This window comes from Aristolochia californica, unplaced genomic scaffold (assembly GCF_029961685.1).
Source record: "Aristolochia californica isolate CCGP_79_NKW_82.1479 unplaced genomic scaffold, dmAriCali1.0.hap1 SCAF_5, whole genome shotgun sequence".
In the NCBI taxonomy this organism is placed as follows: Eukaryota; Viridiplantae; Streptophyta; class Magnoliopsida; order Piperales; family Aristolochiaceae; genus Aristolochia; species Aristolochia californica.
The window spans coordinates 34,343,340-34,356,161 of NW_027182214.1; positions in this window are offsets into that span (position 1 = coordinate 34,343,340).

Consider the following 12,822-nt stretch of genomic DNA (forward strand, 5'->3'; position numbering starts at 1 on the left):
TTTTAAAAATGGATATGCATGCTTGAAACATATTAAAGATGCAAATGACCTATGGTTCCAAACCTTTTAAAGAGAATAACAAACGCTCATTAAATTCTCAAGTGAACGTGCGATGGGATATTAACCTCAGTCAAACAAGCCATTATTTTGCCCATTTAACAAAACCTAACCTAACAATCATATACGATTGTAAAGTGATTTAACAAGCATAACATGCTATATTTTTGTAAGAAATGACTTATGGATTTAGAGTCAACACTCTGTTAAATATCTCATGAATCCCCTTTTTCCTGAAGATTGCAAAACTTGATATATATATAAAAAAAAAGAGCTTACTATCCTTAAAAATTACTTACACTCTTTGGAATTATCTTTCTCTACATTTGTGCATTGTGCATTTCTTTTTAGAAGTAAACTTTTTCCTTAAATAAAAACTTTGAGTTTTCGTTCTCCCTTCAACCCATAAACAAAAAAGGCAAATCGATCACAAAAAAATGAATATTTTAGTATTTAAGTAAAGAAAACATTTAAAACAAAAACAAATGTAAGTAAAAAAAAATTATTCACGCACCACAAATGAACACAATAGTTTTGTTATCCAAGTTTGGGAAATTCCACTAGTTCAACCCAAATAGGTTGGAATTTTATAAGAAAGAGATTTCTTCTACACATGTTTTAAAAATGGATATGCATGCTTAAAACATGTAAAAGATGCAAATGACTTATGGATCCAAACCTTCTAAAGAGAATAACAAACGCTCACTAAATACTCAAGTGAACGTGGGATGTGATAGTTACCTGAGTCAAACAAACCATTATTTTGCCAATTTTAAAAAAAAACTGACCTAACAATCATAGATGATTGTAAAGTGATTTATCATGTGTAATGGCCTTTATTTTTGTAAGAAATAAATTATGGAATTGGACTCAACACTTAGTTAAAAATTCCCCACCTCCCCCTTTTCCGAACGATTGTAAAACCTGATATATAAAAACTATAAAGAGCTTACAATCCTTAAAAATTATATACACACTTTGGATTGATCTCTCTACATTTGTGCATTGAGGATTTCCCTTTAAGATGTAAACTTTTTTCTTAAATAAAAAATTTGGGTTTTCGCTCTCCCTTCATCCCTTAAACAAAAAATGCAAATAAATCGCAATAAAATGAAAATTTTTGAGTTTATGTATTTTAAAAATTTAAAACGATGACAAATATAAGTAAAGAAAATTTATTAACACACCAAAAATGAGCACAACAGTTTTGTTATCCTAGTTTGGGAAATTCCACTAGTTCAACCCAAATAGCTTGTAATTTTATATCAAATAGATTTCATCTACACATGTTTTAAAAATGGATATGCATGCTTGAAACATGCTAAAGATGCAAATGACCTTTGGTTTCAAACCTTTTAAAGAGAATAACAACCGCTCATTAAATTTTCTAGTGAACGTGCGGTCGGATATTTACCCGTGTCAAACAAGCCATTATTTTGCCAATTTACAAAAAGCTGACCTAACAATCATAGATGATTGTAAAGTGATTTATCATGCGTAATGGGCTATATTTTAGTAAGAAATGACTTATGGATTGGGAGTCAACATTCAATTAAAAATCCCTGCCTCCCCCTTTTCCCAACGATTACAAAACCTGATATATAAAAACTAAAAAGAGCTTACAATCCCTAAAAATTATAGACACACTTTGGAATGATCTCTCTCTACATTTGTGCATTGTGAAATTCCCTTTAAGATGTACACTTTTTTCTTAAATCAAAACTTTGAGTTTTCGCTCTCCCTTCATCCCGTAAACAAAAAATCCAAATAAATCGCAACAAAATGAAAATTTTGGAGTTTATATATTTTTAAAATTTATAACGATGACAAATATAAGTAAAAAAAATTTTCACACACCACAAATGAGCCCAACAGTTTTGTTATCCAAGTTTGGGAAATTCCACTAGTTCTACCCTAATCGCTTGGAATTTTATAAGAAATAGATTTCTTCTACATATGTTTTAAAAATAGATATGCATGCTAGAAACATGTTAAAGATGCAAATTACAAATGGATCCAAACCATTTAAAGAGAATAACAAACGCTCATTAAATTCCCAAGTGAACGTGTGGAGGGATATTTACCCGAGTCAAACAAGCCATTGTTTTGCCCATTTACAAAAAGTTGACCTAAATTTCATAGATGATTGTAAAGTGATTTATCATGCGTAACGGGCTATATTTTTTTAAGAAATGACTTATGAATTGGAAGTCCACACTCAGTTAAAAATCCCCCGCCTGCCCCTTTTCGGGACGATTGCAAAACTTGATATATAAAAACTAAAAAGAGCATACAATCCCTAAATATTACAGACACACTTTTGAATTATCTCTCTCTATAGTTGTGCAATGTGCATTTCCATTTTAGACGTACATTTTTTTCTCAAATCAAAACTTTGAGTTTTCACCCTCCCTTCATCCCCTAAACAAAAAAGGCAAATAAATCACAACAAAATGAAAATTTTAGAGTATATGTTTGGAAAAAATTTAAAACAATAAGAATTGTATGTAAAGAAAATTTATTCACACACCACAAATGAACACAAAAGTTTTGTTATCCAATTTGGGAAATTCCACTAGTTCAACCCTTATAGCTTGGAATTTTATAACAATGAGATTTCTTCTACATATGTTTTAAAAATGGATATGCATGCTTGAAACATGTCAAAGATGAAAATGACGTACGGATCCAAAACTTTTAAAGAGAATAAAAAATGCTCATAAAATTCTCAAGTGAACTTTCGATGGGATATTTACCTGAGTCAAACAAGCCATTATTTTGCCCATTTACAAAAAGCTGACCTAACAATCATAGATGATTGGAAAGAGATTTATCATGCCTAATGGCTATATTTTTGTAAGAAATGACTTATGGATTGGGAGTCAGCACTCAGTTAAAAATCCCCCACCTCCCCATTTTCCCGACGATGGCAAAACCTCATATATAAAAACTAAAAAGAGCTTACAATCCCTAAAAATCACAGACACACTTTTGAATTACATCTCTCTACAATTTTTCAATTTGCATTTCCATTTTAGATGTACTATTTTTTCTTAAATCAAAACTTTGAGTTTTTCGCTCTCCCTTGATCCCTTAAACAAAAAACGCAAATAGATCATAACAAAATGAAAATTTTAGAGTTTACGAATGATTGCAAAACCTTATATATAAAAACTAAAAGGAGTTGACAATCCCAAAAAATTACAGACATACTTTGGAATGATCTCTCTCTACATTTGTGCATTGTGGATTTTCCATTTAGATGTACATTTTTTTCTTAAATAAAAACTTTTAGTTTTGGCTCTCCCTTCATCCCGTAAACAAAAAAGGCAAATAAATCACAAAAAAATAAAATTTTTTTATTTTATGTATCTAAAAATTTTAAAACAATAACAACTGTAAGTAAATAAAATTTATTCACACTCCACAAATGATCACAAAAGTTTCGTTATCCAAGTTTGGGAAATTTCACTAGTTCAACCCTAATTTCTTGGAATTTTATAAAAAAGAGATTTCTTCTTCACATATTTTAAAAAAGGATATGCATGCTTGAAACATGTTAAAGAAGAAAATGGTCTACAGATCCTAACCTTTTAAAGAGAATAAAAAACACTAATTAAATTCTCAAGTGAATGTACGGTGGGATATTTACTCGAGTCAAACATGCCATTATTTTGCCCATTTACAAAAGGCTGACCTAACAATCATAGATGATTGTAAAGTCATTTATCAAGCCTAAAGGGCTATATTTTGGTTAAAAATGACTCATGGATTTGGAGTCAAAATTCTGTTAAAAATCCCCCGCCTCCCCCTTTTCTAGACAATTGCAAAACCTGATATATAAAAACAAAAAAGAGCTTACAATTCCACAAAAATGACAGAAACTCTTTTGAATTTTCTCTCTCTACATTAGTGCATTGTACCTTTCCATTTTAGATGTACATTTTTATCTTAAATGAAAACTTTGAGTGTTAACAATAAAGGCAAATGAATCACCACAAAATAAAAATATTAGAGTTTATGTATGGAAAAAATTTAAAACAAAAAAAAATGTAAGTAAAGTAAATTTATTCACACACCACAAATGAACACAAAAGTTTTTTTATTCAAGTTTGGGAAATTCCACTAGTTCAACCCTAATAGCTTTGAATTTTATAAGAAAGAGATTTCTTCTAGAAGTGTTTTAAAAATAGATATGCATGCTTGAAACATGTTGAAGATGCAAATGACCTATGGATCCTAACATTTCAAATAGAATAATAAAAACATTAAATTCTCAAGTGAACGTGCGGTGGGATATTTTTTCCAGTCAAACATGCAATTATTTTGCCCATTTACAAAAACTTGACCTAACAATCATAGATGATTGTAAAGTGATTTTATCAGGCGTAACCGGCTATATTTTATTAAGAAATTACTTATGTATTGGGAGCCAACACTCAGTTAAAAATCCCCCGCCTCCTCATTTACCCATCGATTGCAAAAACTGATATATAAAAACTAAAAAGAGTTTACAATCCCTAAAAATTACAGACACTCTTTGGAATTATCTCTCTCTACATTTCTGCATTGTGCATTTCCATTTTAGATGTAGACTTTTTTCTTAAATCAAAACTTTGAGTTTTTGGTCTCCCTTCTTCCCGTAAAGAAAAAAGGCAAATAGATCACAACAAAAGGAAAATTTTAGAGTTTGTGTATGGAAAAAATTTAAAACAATAACAAATGCAAGTAAAGAAAATTTATTCACACCCCACAAATGAACACAAAAGTTTTGTTATCCAAGTTTTGAAACTTCCACTAGTTCAACCCTAATTGCTTGGAATTTTATAAGAAAGAGATTTCTTCTTCACATGTTTTAAAAAAAGGATATGCATGCTTGAAACATGTTAAAGATGCAAATGGCCTACAGATCCAAACCTTTTAAAGAGAATAACAAACGCTCATTAAATTCTCCAGTGGTGGGATATTTACCCGAGTCAAAAAAGCTAAATTTTTCCCATTTATAGAAGGCTGACCTAACAGTCTTAAATTATTGTAAAGTGATTTATCATGTGTAATGGGCTATATTTTTTTAATAAATGACTTCTGAATTTGTATTCAAAACTATGTTAAAAATCCCCTACCTCCCCCTTTTCAGATGATTGCAAAACCTGATATATAAAAACTAAAAAGAGCTTACAATACATAAAAATGATAGACACTCTTTTGAATTATGTCTCTCTACATTTGGGCATTGTGCATTTCCTTTTTATATGTACATTTTTTTCTTAAATCAAAACTTTGAGTTTTTGCTCTCCCTTCTTCCTGTAAAAAAAAAAATGGCAAATAGATCACAACAAAATGAAAATTTTAGAGTTTAAGTATGGAAAAAAATTTTTTAAAAAAAAAATGTTAAGTAAAGAAAATTTATTCACACACCACAAATGAACACAAAAGTTTTGTTATCCAAGTGTGGAAAATTCCACTAGTTCAAACCTAATAGCTTGGAATTTAATGAGAAAGTGATTTCTTCTACACATGTTTTAAAAATAGATATGCATGCTTGAAACATGTTAAAGATGCAAATGACCTATGGTTCCAAATCTTTTAAAGAGAATAACAAACGCTCATTAAATTCTCAACTGGACGTGCGCTGGGATATTTACCCGAGTCAAACAAGCCATTATTTTGCCCATTAACAAAAAGTTGACCTAACAATCGTGGATGATTGTAAAGTGATTTATCATGCGTAACGGGCTATATTTTTGTAAGAAAATATTTATGGATTGGGAGTCAACACTCAGTTAAAAATCCCTAAAAATCCCCCTTTTCCCGACGATTGCAAAACCTGAGATATAAAAACTAAAAAGAGCTTACAATCCCTAAAAATTACATACACTGTTAGGAATTACCTCTCTCTAAATTTGTGCATTGTGCATTTCCAATTTAGATGTAAACTTTTTTCTTAAATCAAAACTTTTAGTTTTCGCTCTCCCTTCATCGCATCAACAAAAAAGGCAAATAGTTCACAAAAAAATGAAACTTTTAGAGTTTATCTATGGAAAAAATTTAAAACACAAAAAAACGAACACAACAGTTTTGTTATCCAAGTTTGGGAAATTCCACTAGTTCAACCCTAATAGCTTGGAATTTTATAAAAAAGAGATTTCTTCTACACATGTTTTAAAAATGGATATGCATGCTTGAAACAAGTTAAAGTTGCAAATGACCTATAGATCCAAAACTTCTAAAGAGAATAACAAACGCTCATTAAATTTTCAAGTGAACGTGCAGTGGGATATTTACACAAGACAAACAAGCCATTATATTTCCCATTTACAAAAAGCAGACCTAGTAATCATAGATTGTAAACTGATTTATCATGCGTAACGGGGGAATATTTTTGTAAGAAATCACTTATGGATTGGGAGTCAACACTCAGTTAAAAATCCCCAGCCTCCCCCATTTTTCCAATGATTGAAAAACCTGATATATAAAAACTAAAAAGAGCTTATAATCCCTAAAAATTATAGACACTCTTTGGAATTATCATTCTATACATTTGTGCAAAGTGCATTTCCTTTTTAGATGTACACTTTTTTCTTAAATCAAAAATTTTTTGCTCTCCCTTCATCCCGTAAAACAAAAGGCAAATAGATCACAACAAAATGAAAATTTTAAAGTTTATGTATGGAAAAAATTTAAAACAGTAAAAAATGTACGTAAATAAAAATTATTAACACATAAAAAATGAACACAACAGTTTTGTTATCCAAGTTTGGGAAATTCCACTAGTTCAACCCTAATAGCTTGGAATTTATAAGAAAGAGATTTCATCTACACATGTTTTAAAAATGGATATGCATGCTTGAAACATGTTAAAGATGCAAATGACCCATGGATCCAAACATTTTAAAGAGAATAACAACTGCTCATTAAATTCTCTAGTGAACGTGCGGTGTGATATTTACCAGAGTTAAACAATCCATTATTTTGCCATTTACAAAAAGCTGACCTAACAATCATAAATGATTGAAAAGTGATTTAACATGCGTAACGGGCTATATTTTTGTAAGAACTGATGTATGGATTGGGAGTCAACATTCAGTTAAAAGTCCCTCGCCTCTCCCCTTTCCGCATGATTGCAAAACCTGATATATAAAAACAAAAATGAGCTTACAATCCCTTAAAATTACAGACACTCTTTGGAATTATCTCTCTCTATATTTGAACATTGTACAGTTCCATTTTTTATGTACACTTCTCTCTGCCTTCATCCCGTAAACAAAAAAGGCAAATAGATCATAACAAAATGAAAAGATTTAAAACAATAAAAAATTTAAGTAAATAAAATTTATTCACCCACCACAAATAAAACAAAAGTTTTGTTATCCAAGTTTGGGAAATTCCAGTAGTTCAACCCTCATAGCTTGGAATTTTATAAGAAAGAGATTTCTTCCACACATGTTTTAAAAATGGATACGCATGCTTGAAACATGTTAAAGATGCAAATGACCTATGGATCCAAACCTTTTAAAGAGAATAATAAACACTCATTAAATTCTCAAGTGAACATGCGGTTGGATATTTACCCGAGTCAAACAAGACGTTATTTTGCCCATTTACAAAAAGCTGACCTAACAATCATAGATAATTGTAAAGTGATTTATCATGCGTTACGGGGTATATTTTTGTAAGTAATGAGTTATAGATTGGGAGTCAATACTCAGTTAAAAATCCCCCGCTTCCTCCTTTTCCCGACGATTGCAAAACCTGATATATTAAAACTAAAAAGAGCTTATAATCCCTAAAAATTACAAAAACACTTTGGAATCATCTCTCTCTACATTTGTGCATTGTAGATTTCCATTTTAGATGTGCACTTTTTTCCTTAGTCAAAACTTTGAGTTTTCTCTCTTCCTTCATTTAGTAAACAAAAAAGGCAAATAAATCAGAACAAAATGAAAATTTTAGAGTTTATGTATGGAAAAAATTTAAAAAAATAAAAAATTTAAGTAAAGAAAATTTATTCATACACCACAAATGAACACAAGATTTTTTACCCAAGTTTGGGATAATCCGCTAGTTCTACCCGATTTGCTTTGAATTTTTATAAGGCACTAATCTTTTCGACACATCTTTTAAAAATGGATATGCTTGCTTGAAACTTGTTAAAGATTCAATGACCTATGGATCTAAACATTTTAAATAGAATAAAAAACATTTATTTAATTCTCAATTGAACCTGCGGTGGGATATTTACCCGAGTCAAACAAGTCATTATTTTGCCTATTTACAAAAGATGACCTAACAATCATAGATGATTGTAAAAATATTTATCATGCGTAACAGTTTATATTTTTTAAAGAAATGACTTATGGATTGGGGGCCAACACTCAGTTAAAAATCAACTGCCACCCCCTTTTCCCGATGATTGCAAAAATTAATATATAAAAACTAAAAAGAGCTTACAATCCCTAAAAATTACCGACACTCTTTGGAATTACCTCTCTCTACATTTGTGCATGGTGCATTTCAATTTTAGATGCACACGTTTTCATAAATCAAAACTTTAAGTTTTCATCTCCCTTCATCCCGGAAATTAAAAAGGCAAATAGATCACAACAAAATGAAAATTCTAGACTTTATGTACGGAAAAGATTTAAAACAATAAAAAATGTAAGTAAAGAAAATTTATTCACCGACCACAAATGAACGTAAAATTTTGGTTATCCAAGTTTGAGAAATTCCACTAGTTCAACCCTAATAGCTTGGAATTTTATAAGAAAGAGATTACTTCTAAACATGTTTTAAAAATGGATATGCATGCTTGAAACATGTTCGAGATGCAAATGACCTATGGATGCAAACCTTTTAAAGAGAATAACAAACGCTCATTAAATTCTCAAGAGAACATGCGGTGGGATATGTACCCGAATCAAACAAGATATTATTTTGTCCATTTATAAAAAGCTGACCTAACAATCATAGATGTTTGGAAAGTGATTTATCAGGCGTAACGGCCTATATTTTTTTAAGAAATGACTTATGGATTGGGAGTCAACACTCAGTTAAATATTCCCCACCTCCCCCCTTTTCCCAACGATTGCAAAACCTTATATATAAAAACTAAAAAGAGCTTACAATCCCTAAAAATTACAGACACTCTTCGGAATTATCTCTCTCTACATTTGTACATTATGCACTGTGCATTTCCATTTTAGATGTACACTTTTTTCTTAAATACCACATTTGAGTTTTCGCTCTCCCTTCAGCCTATATACAAAAAATGCCAATAGATCACCACAAAATGAAAATTTTAGATTTTATGTATGGAAAATATTTAAAAAAATAAAAAATGTAAGTAAAGAAAATTTATTAACACACCACAAATGAACCCAAAAGTTTTGTTGTCCAAGTTTTGGAAATTCTATTAGTACAACCCTAATAGCTTGGAGTTTTATAAGAAAGAAATTTCTTCTACACATGTTTTAAAAATGGATATGCATGCTTGAAACATGTTAAAGATGCAAATGACCTATGGATCCAAACCTTTTAAAGCGAATAACAAACTCTCATTAAATTCTCAAACTCTCATTGAATGTGGGGTGGGATATTTACCCGAGTCAAACAAGCCAATATTTTGCCCATTTACAAAAAGCTGACCTAAAAATCATAGATGATTGTAATGTGACTTATCATGCATAACGGGCTATAATTAAGAAAGTAATGACTTATGGATTGGTTGTCAACACTCAGTTAAAAATCCCCCGCCTCCCCCTTTACCCGACGATTGCAAAACCTGATACATAAAAAATAAAAAGAGCCTACAATCCAAAAAAGTTACTAACACACTTTGGAATTAGTTCTCTCTACATTTGTGCATTGTGCATTTCCATTTTAGAAGTACACTTTTTTCTTAAATCAAAACTTTGAGTTTTCGCTCTCCCTTCATCCCGAAATGAAAAACGGCAAATAGATTACCACAAAATGAAAATTTTAGAGTTTATCTATGGAAAAGATTTATAACTATAAGAAATTTAAGTAAAGAAAATTTATTCACACACCAATTATGAACAGAAATTTTTTTTTATCCAAGTTTGGGAAATTCTACTAGTTCAACCCTAATAGCTTGGAATTTTATAAGAAAGAGATTTCTTCTACTCTTGTTTTAAAACTGGATATGCATGCTTGAAACATGTTAAAGATGCAAATGACCTATGGATCCAAACATTTTAAAGAGAATAACAAATGCTCATTAAATTCTCAAGTGAACGTGCGGCGGGATATTTACCTGAGTCAAACAAGCCATTATTTTTCCCATTTCCAAAAAGCTAACCTAACAATCATATATGATTGTAAAGTGATTTAACATGTGTAACAGGCTATATTTTTGTAAGAAATAACTTATGGATTTGGAGTCAACACTCAATTAACAATCTCCCGCCTCACCGTCTTCCCGACTATAGCGAAAGCTGATATATAAAAACATAAAAGGAGCTTACTATCCCTTAAAATTACAGACTCTCTTAAGAATTATATCTATCTACATTTGTACATTTTGCATTTCCATTTAGAAGCAAACTTTTTTCTTAAATCAAAACTTTGAGTTTTCACTCTCCCTTCATCCCGTAAACAAAAAAGGCAAATCGATCACAACAAAATGAAAATTTTAGAGTTTATGTATGGAAAATATTTAAAAAAATAATGAATATAATTAAAAAAAAATTATTCACACACGACAAACGAACACAACAGTTTTGTTATCCAAGTTTGGGAAATTCCACTAGTTCAACCCTAATAACTTGGAATTTTATAAGAAAGAGATTTCTTCTTCACATGTTTTAAAAGTGGATATGCATGATTGAAACATGTTAAAGAAAATTATTCACACACCACAAATGAAGACAAAAGTTTTGCTATCCAAGTTTGGGAAAATCTACTAGTTGACCCCAAATAGCTTGGAATTTTATAAGGAAGAGATTTCTTCAACAACTGTGTTAAAAATGGATGTACAAGCTTGAAATATGTTAATTATGCAATTGGCCTATGGATCCAAACCTTTTAAAGAGAATAAAAAACGCTCGTTATATTCTCAAGTGAACGTTCGGAGGGATATTTACCCGAGTCAAACAAACCATTATTTTGGCCATTTACAAAAATCTGCCTAACAATCATAGATGTTTGTAAAGTGATTTAGGATGCGTAACAGGCTATATTTTCGTAAGAAATGACAATTGCAAAAACTGATATATAAAAACTAAAAAGGGCTTACATTCCAAAAAAATTAAAGACTCTCTTTTGAATTATCTCTCCCTACATATGTGCATAGTGCATTTCCATTTTAGATGTACACTATTTTCTTAAATCAAAACTTTGAGTTTTCACTTTCCCTTTATCTCGTAAACAAAAAAGGCAATAGATCACAACAAAATGAAAATTTCAGAGATTTTGTATGGAAAAAATTTAAAATAATTAAAAATGTAAGTAAAGAAAATTTCTAAACACACCACAAATGAACACAACAGATTTGTTATCCAAGTTTGGGAAATACCACTAGTTCAACCCTAATAACTTGGAATTTTATAAGAAAAAGATTTATTCTACATAAGTTTTAAAAATGGATATGCATGAATGAAACATGTGAAAGATGCAAATGACCTATGGACCCAAACCATTTAAAGATAATAACAAACACTCATTAAATTCTCAAGTGAACATGTGGAGGGATATTTACCCGAGTCAAACAAGCCATTATTTTGTCCATTTACAAAAAGCTGACCTAACAATCATAGATGATTGTAAAGTGATTTATCATGCTTAACGGGCTATATTTTTCTAAGAACTGACTTATGGATATGGAGTCAACACTCAATTAAAAATCCCACGCCTCCCCCTTTTCCCGACGATTGCGAAACCTATTATATAAAAACTAAAAAGAGCTTACAATCCCAAAAAATTACATACACTCTTTTGAATTATCTCTCTCTACATTTGTGCATTGTGTATTTCCATTTTAGATGTACACTTTTTTCTTAAATCAAAACTTTGAGTTTTCGCTCTTCCTTCATCCTGTAAACAATAACGGCAAACAGATCACAACAAAATGAAAATTTTAGAGTTTAAATATGGAAAAAACTTAAAACAATAACAAATATATTTAAAGAAAATTTCTTCACACACCACAAATGAACACAACAGTTTTGTTATCCAGGTTTGGGAAATTCCACTATTTCAACCCTAAAAGCTTAGAATTTTAAAAGAAAGAAATTTATTCTACATATGTATTAAAAATGGATATGCATGCTTGAAACATGTTAAAGATGCAAATGAGCTAAGGATCCAAACCTTTTAGAGGGAATAACGAACGCTTATTAAATTCTCAAGAGAACGTGCGGAGGGATATTTACCCGAGTCAAACAAGCTATTATTTTGCCCATTTAAAAATGTTGACCTAACAATCATAGATGATTTTAAATTGATTTATCATGCGTAACAGGCTATATTTTTTTAAGAAAAGACATATGTATTGGGAGTCAACACTCAATTAAAAATCCCTCGCCTCCCCTTTTTTCCCGATGATTGCAAAACCTGATATATTAATACTAAAAAGAGCTTACAATCCCTAAAAAATACTGACACTCTTTGGAATTATCTCTCTCTACATTTGTGCATAGTGCATTTCCATTTTAGATGAAAACTTTTTTCTTAAATCAAAACTTTGAGTTTTCGCTCTCCCATCATCCCATAAAGAAAAAAGGCAAATGGATCACAACAAAATGAAAA